Consider the following 6,517-nt stretch of genomic DNA (forward strand, 5'->3'; position numbering starts at 1 on the left):
ATTTTAGTTCCCCAACCAGGAATGGAACTATGCCCTCTGCATTGAAAGCATGGAGTCTTAACCACTGGACTGCCAGTGAAGTTCTGGCTCTTTTATCAAAAGTACATGGCCATTTTTGACACCAAGATACAGGGGATACTTCAGAGATGCATTGCTCTTGCATCTTCCAGAAGCAAGAAAATCTTCCAGAGTCACTGCTGATAAGGGATCACTTTGATATCCTTTTAGGAGTCTCCATCTTAATACAGGAATCTCAGAATCAGCTGCCCTATTCTACAGCTGGTTCAGAGCATAGATTCACCAACACAGAGCTTACAATGGCGCTTCCCCTCAGGGCTTCTCTAACTTTTGTTAAACTATTTGCCCAGGACTGTTTTACCCAGTTCCCTGTTTTGCTTTTACCCAGTGATATTAATTATGTGCATGTATATACATATGTGTAAATGCTTGGGGATTTTCCTCTAACTCTTATGAAAGTGAAGTGAAGTCACTCAGTCGTGTCCGACTCTTTCAGACCCCATGGACTGCAGCCTATCAGGCTCCTCCGTCCATGGGATTTTCCAGGCAAGAGTGCTGGAGTGGATTGCCATTTCCTTCTCTAGGGGATCTTCCCGACCCAGGAATCGAACCTGGGTCTCCCACATTGCAGGCAGACGCTTTACCGTCTGAGCCACCAGGGAAGCCCCAACTCTTATGAAAGCAGTACATTAAAATAGTTATTTCATGGAATAGCTGATTGTTTAGTGAGCAAAAGTCTGACATGCTGCCAGAAATTAGATTCTCAACTAACTTTTCTATTATTCAAAATTCCAAGTCTGCCCACACAAAATAAGAACAATATGATGAAATCCCACATACCATCACCCATATTTACTTACTGCAATTTTTCCATTGATCCCCTCTTTTCTTCTTTCTTTTTATGATTTTGTGAGGTCACTTTTAAAACTTAAACACATTTGTTTTGAAGAGAAACGCATTGACTCCATGGAATGGAAAACCATGATCTCTTGCCAGTAACAGAATGTAACTATGATAATAAAATGAAAATCAAAGTTATTAAAAATTAAGAAATAAACAATAAGATATAAAATTAATAATGAATTGATTTATACAAATACCTATCTGGAAGTTTTCCAGTGAGGATAAAGGAACAACTTGTGATCAATCAGTAATGAAGATATATCAGACTCATTGCTGTTCATTTAAAACAAGGATTCAGTTCAGTTCAGTTCAGTCGCTCAGTCATGTCCGACTCTTTGTGACCCCATGAATTGCAGCACGCCAGGCCTCCCTATGATTCTATATTCTGGCGTTGATGTTATAGCACCAAGAATCCCAATTCCTAACACATATCTGCAATTGGAAAGGAAGGACAAAACATACTTAACCACTTTCTAGATTTCAATTATACATATTTATACCTTTAGTATAGTATAATCTGCCTCCAGATGAACTTCTGGTTCTGGTACATCCCTTGTGCTTTCCCTTCTCTGTCTGTGCTGATGCCCTCCCCTCCATCGCCACCATTCCTCATCAGCAGGGTCTGCTCTCAGGCCTCCCCTGTGACACCAGCTCAGATCCCTACAGCTCTCCCGCTCTCCCTCCCTTCTGAACTCCTGGATCCTTGCCTGGACCTCTCCTGGGCACTGATCCTTCCTACGCAGCACTTGGCTGCCCAAGCACAAGTGTTATCCTCCTGCCCAGGCGGGGGCACCTTGGGACACGGCTGTGGAAATCCCAGGGCATGAACACGGCAAACAGAGGAGAGAAGGTCCCTGAGGTTATTGACTAATCTAATGTTTTTCAAAGTGTGTTCTTTGGGAACCAAATCCCATAGATATGCTTTACTAGATAATGTTCCCTGGTCAAAATAGTTTGGGAAACCTGCATACTATACTCTCCTCTGGGCTTCCCTGGTAGCTCATCTGGTAAAGAATCCACCTGCAGTGCGGGAGACCTGGGTTTGATCCTTGAGTTGGGAAGATCCCCTGGAAGATGGCATGGCAATCCACTCCAGTATTCTTGCCTGGAGAAGCCCATGAACAGAGCAGCCTGGCGGGCTACATACCATGGGGTCGCAAAGAGTCGGACAAGACTGAGTAACTAAGCACATACCTACTTTGTAGGTATAAACGATTGTTGGCTGCCAAAGTGTTGGTTGATATAATATACCACTGAAAATAACAGAATTACTAAAGGTTTGAAACTTCTATAGGCCACTGTAACATGGTGTATTGGCGATCCACCCCAAGGTTCAGCGATTTGTAGGAAGTCTCAGAGAACTTATCATATAGCCATCTTCATATAGCTGTGCTATAACAGTGAAAGTATACAAGACAAAATCAGTAAAGGGAAAAGGTACATGAGGTCAAAGTCCAGAGAAAAACAGGGAAAACTTCCCAGGGTCCTCTCCCAGTGGAGTCACACAGGACACACTTAACTCTTCCAGCAACAAGTTGTAACAACACATGTGAAATATCATCTATCAGAGATCAATGCCCAAGGTTTCTAATGGAGGTTGGTCATACCCTGTCTAGCATGTACCTAAATTTCAGATTCCCAGAAGGAAAGCAGGTTTTTCAAAATACCTAAAATGTGGAAGGAAACCGAGTGTCCATTAACAGATGAAGGGATAAGCAAAATGTGTTATATACATCAATGGAATATTGTTCATCCAAAAAAAGAAGGAAATCCCATAACACACTACAACATGGAAGAAACTTGAGGACTATGCTAAGTGAAATAAGACAGTCATAAAGAGAAAAATGCTATAATGGTTACACTTACATGAAGCACTTAGAGACGTCAAAATCATAAAGATGGAAAATGTAATGGTGGTTGCTAGGAGCTAGCAAGAGAGGGGAATTGAGAGATATTGTTTAATGAGTATTGTTTCAGTTTCACAAGATGAAGCGTTATGCCGATGACTGGTAGGATAACAACGTGAAGGTAAATTAATGCCACTGGATTATACACTTAAAATGGTTATAATGGTAAATTTTGTTTTGTGTAATTTATTACAATAAAAAAAGAAAAAAGTAATAGGACCAGTGATTGTAGATGTAGATCATGTAATTCTATTAACTGTTTAAATAAAAACTCTTTCCAAAAAAAAAGTAAAGGAATAGGAAAAAGACATATTACGCTAATATTAATCAAAAGAAAGCTGGAATGGCTATATTAATTTCAGATAGAGCAAACCTCAGAGTATGGAAAATTACCAGGGATAAAGGCATTTCATAACAATAAAAGGGTCAATTTCCAAGAAGGCTTTACGTGTATGTGCCTAACAATAGAACATCAACATACATGAGGCAAAAACTGATATAACTGAAAGGAGAAACAGACAAATCCACTCTCATAGTTGGAGACTATCAGAAATGGATGGATCTAGCAGGCAGAAAACCAGAAGGACGTAGGAGACCTCAATAGCACCATTGGTCAACTGGATGTAATTGACATCTGTAGACCACTTTACCTAACAACAGTGGAATATATATTCTTGTCAACTTACATGGAATATTCACCAAGATAGACAACATGTGGGGCCATATAATATACATTAAAAAATATTTTTAAAAGTCATATATGCTTTGAGACCACAGTGGAATCAAACAGAAAAATACTTGGAAAACTCCAGGATGCTGCTGCTGCTGCTGCCTGTAGGTTAAACAAAACACTTCTAAATAACACAAGGCTAAATAAGAAAACTCAAGAGAAGGGTGGGACAAATTGAGAGAGTAGCATTGAAACATGAACATTACTATATGTAAAACAGATAGCCAGTGGGAATTTGCTGTGTGACGTAGGGACCATCTGGATGGTCTCAACACCATATTAGTATCTCAGGCTATGTACTAGGGTAGATTCTAGCATGGGGAAGGCAAGCAGAGCACAGACTCCAAGGACAGGGGAGAAGGTGAGTAAAAATCAGATTGCCCAAGTCCAGCTTACAGGTTAACCAGTAGTCATGCCCTCTCAGTGATCTTCTGCAATATCCCCTCTCACCACTCTTTCAACATCATACCAAAAGTTCTGGCTAATGCAATAAAAGAACAGGAAATAAGTGTATACATATAGGGAAAAATAAATAGAGCTGTCTTTGTTTGTAGGTTACACAGTTGTTTATGTAGACGATCTGAATGAACTGACCAAAAAACTACTGGAACTAACAAATGATTATGGCAAGTTTGTAAGATACAAGGTTACTACACAAAAATCAATTGCTTTCCTATATACCAGCAATTGCCAACATCCGCTGGATCATCGAAAAAGCACGAGAGTTCCAGAAAAACATCTACTTCTGCTTTATTGACTATGCCAAAGCCTTTGACTGTGTGGATCACAACAAACTGTGGAAAATTCTGAAAGAGATGGGTATACCAGACCACCTGACCTGCCTCTTGAGAAATTTGTATGCAGGTCAGGAAGCAACAGTTAGAACAGGACATGGAACAACAGACTGGTTCCAAATAGGAAAAGGAGTACGTCAAGGCTGTATATTGTCACCCTGCTTATTTAACTTATACGCAGAGTACATCATGAGAAACGCTGGGCTGGATGAAGCACAAGCTGGAATCAAGATTGCCGGGAGGACTATCAATAACCTCGGATATGCAGATGACACCACCCTTATGGCAGAAAGTGAAGAGAAAGCCTCTTGATAAAAGTCTTTCACTTTTGTGAAAGAGATTGAAAAAGTTGGCTTAAAGCTCAACATTCAGAAAACAAAGATCATGGCATCCGGTCCCATTACTTCATGGCAAATAGATGGGGAAACAGTGAGAACAGTGGCTGACTTTATTTGGTGGGAGGGGAGGGGCTCCAAAATCACTGCAGATGGTGACTGCAGCCATGAAATTAAAAGACACTTGCTCCTTGGAAGAAAAGTTATGACCAACCTAGACAGCATATTTAAAAGCAGAGACATTACTTTGCTGACAAAGGTTCTTATAATCAAAGCTGTGGTTTTTCCAGTAGTCATGTATGGATGTGAGAGTTGGACTATAAAGAAAGCTGAGCACTGAAGAATCGATGCTTTTGAACTGTGGTGTTGAAGACTCTTGAGAGTCCCTTGGACTGCAAGGAGATCCAACCAGTCCATCCTAAAGGAAATCAGTCCTGAATATTCATCAGAAGGACTGATGTTGAAGCTGAAACTCCAATGCTTTGGCCACCTGATGTGAAGAGCTGACTCATTTGAAAAGATTCTGATGCTGGGAAAGATTGAGGGCAGGAGGAGAAGGGGACGACAGAGGGTGAGATAAGGTTGGATGGCCTCACTGACTCAGTGGGCATGAGTTTGAGTAAACTCTGGGAGTTGGTGATGGACAGGGAGGCCTGGCATGCTGCAGTCCATGGGGTCACAAAGAGTCAGACACGACTGAGTGACTGAACTGAACTGATACCAGCAATGAATGAACAATTGAAATCTGAAATTAAAATCATAATACCGTTTACATTAGCACTCCCCAAAATGAAATACATAGGTATAAAAATAATAAAATATGTGGAAGATTTATACAAGGAAACCTATAAAACTCTGATGGAAAGAAATCAAGGAAGAGCTAAATAGAGAGATATTCCATGTTCATGAATAGGAAAATTCAATGTTGTCAAGATGCCGATACTTCCTAATTTAATCTGCAGATTCAACACAATATCAACCGAAATCCCAGCAAGGTATTTTGTGGATATTGACAAACTGATTTCAAAGTTTATACAAAGAGGCAAAAGGCCCAGAATAGCCAGCCCAATATTGAAGGAGAAAAAAGTTGAAGGACTGATACTATCGGACTTCAAGATTTTATAGAGACATAGTAATCGAAAGAATATGATATTGACAAAAGAATAGACAAATAGATCAATAAAAAGAAGAGAAAGTCCAGAAACAGATCCACACAAATATAGTCATCTGATTTTCCAAAGGGCCCTATTATAATTACCTAATCACCTCACAACAACACCACCTCCAAATACCATCATTAGGGATTAGGTTTCATCATATGAACTTTGTGGGGATACAAACGTTCAGTTATTTATTCATAACTGCCAAAATTTGGAAGCAACCAAGATGTCCTTTACTAGGTGAACAGATAAATAAACTGTGGTATATATCCAGATGATGGAATACTATCTAATGCTAAAAAGAAATGCGCTATCAAGTCTCGAAAAGACATGAAGGTTTCTTATGTGCATATTCCTAAGTGAAAGAAATCCATCTGAAAAGACTACATACTGTATGATTCTAGAACTATATGATGTTCTAGAAAAGGCAAAATTATGGAAATACTCAAAAGATGAATGGTTGCCAGTGGAGAGAGAGAAATGAACAGGTGGAGCACAGAAGATTTTAGGACAGCAAAACTATTCTTTATGATACCATAATGGTGGATACATACATCACATATTTGTCAAAACCCATAGAGTGTACGGCACCAAGATTGAACTCTAATGCAAGCCATGGACTTTGGGTGATAAGGATTTGTTAATATAGGTTCATCCATGTAACAGATGT

The 6,517-nt window shown here is 39.7% G+C and overlaps 1 protein-coding gene across 4 annotated transcripts in view; it reads right to left on the bottom strand.

The window, feature by feature from the left end:
* Positions 1-902: 902 nt before the first annotated feature.
* The window catches only part of IFT25 (intraflagellar transport 25), a 76,419-nt gene continuing 70,804 nt past the window's right edge, over positions 903-6,517 (bottom strand). For all 4 annotated transcript variants that reach the window (XR_015159742.1, XR_015159783.1, XR_015159733.1 and 1 more), the window contains 2 exons: positions 1,119-1,353; positions 903-1,027 (listed from right to left, as the gene is read on the bottom strand). The gene's annotated coding sequence lies outside the window, so the exon portion shown is untranslated. The remainder of the gene's footprint in view (positions 1,028-1,118; positions 1,354-6,517) is intronic.

This window comes from Bos grunniens, chromosome 3 (assembly GCF_055505025.1).
Source record: "Bos grunniens cultivar Pamir isolate PY7600 chromosome 3, Bosgru_T2T1.0, whole genome shotgun sequence".
NCBI lineage: Eukaryota > Metazoa > Chordata > Mammalia > Artiodactyla > Bovidae > Bos > Bos grunniens.